Genomic DNA, 1,585 nt, shown 5'->3' with positions numbered 1-1,585 from the left:
CAAAACGGAGTTTGGTCAAATAAGCAGTAACAATATTTCTGCGTTCTTCAGGTGTGTATCGCTCCATTGCTTAATGTCAACTAATTCTCTATCTGTCTACCTACAACATAAATGTCAATGCACAATGAAATTTGACGCCATTTGCAAAAAATATGGCACATTCATATTATGACATTACTTTTACCCTAAATTGTATTAAGACATACGATGAACCCATTTAGGTACATGTATGGTTACACTTGTACATTGTGCGAACTATTACTGCTTATAACTATTTTATATTTACTTGTATTCTACAAAAAAATCATTTTTCATAATATCTTTCCTATTTTTCGAATCATTGATTGAAATCTCGACATTTGGAAGTCTAACCACCTTAATTAATAGTTAGCCAACTGAAAGGTAAGGTATCCACTTATTATTCACACGCGACCTGATGTGGGGTCATATGTCATACATGCTGCATGTTAATTATTACTGCCTTCCTCCTTCATATTGACCACAGGGGTAAGTCCACATACCAATATTTAATAAAATAAATATAATAGGTTGCTACCAGACGCAGTCTATAATTATAACTATTTACTTATAGCGAATTAAAAAAAAAAAGTTACTATTTTTGTCTCGCCGTAATACCACTAGACACAGTAATTTAATAACACCGTCCCAACCTCAGAGACTTACAACATGAACACAAAGTGCAACATTAGTTCACATCAACATTACATCACACAGATACTTTATTTAATAAAACCGTCCCAAACTTCGAAGCTTAATACAAACAACATCAACATAAAGTGTTATAATAGATTACTCTTCCTATTAAAAAGTTATACAGGTTTTTAATCAACAAAGTCATATTAGTATCAATTTATAACCGGCTTTTATGAAGGTATGCACACTTCCTTATTTTGAAACAGTTAATTCATGGTGGAATTCCATTTGTTACTTTTTGTTAAAAAGTTATAAAGTTTTTTAATAAAAAAAATTAGACACTAGTTAATTTAAGTGTAACACACGCATTTGTGTATAACCCATGCATTTACGATTGTATGCATATATGTACGAACTTGCTTTAAATATTACACTTTATTTTGTTTACTACATAGTTTAATTTCTATTATTTAAATTCAGTATCTATTTTGCTAATTCGTATTAATTTTTCTATGGGTAATGATATATATTTCTTCTTTTTTTACTGCTTAGTCAATAGCGTGTTTTGTAAGGCATAGGTTATTCTGGAGTATGTGGGAAACCATGTGAATAAAAAGCATATGTGCTTTTGGGTCGGTTTATGTAATTGAAATACTCTCGTTAGACAGATCAATACAATCGTTATTATTATTTTTAATAGTGAAGTTTTTCAGGTGTCTGATATGTACCTAATGGAGTTACAAATTCTCATCACGTTCCAATGTTTATTGGTTGGTGAATAATATTTATGTTGAATGGTGTTACTTCCTTGCTTGCTGCAGACGGTGCGGAGAGCGGACGAATTGGAGTGCGGACAGACGGACAGGCGGACAGGAGAACAGGAAAACAGAAGAACAGGAAAACGGGAGGATATTAGGACAGGGACAGGCGG

The sequence above is a fragment of the Hesperophylax consimilis genome, chromosome 23 (assembly GCF_061612785.1).
Source record: "Hesperophylax consimilis isolate HC1 chromosome 23, BYU_Hcon_1.0, whole genome shotgun sequence".
Lineage (NCBI taxonomy): Eukaryota > Metazoa > Arthropoda > Insecta > Trichoptera > Limnephilidae > Hesperophylax > Hesperophylax consimilis.
This window is presented reverse-complemented; position numbering follows the sequence as displayed.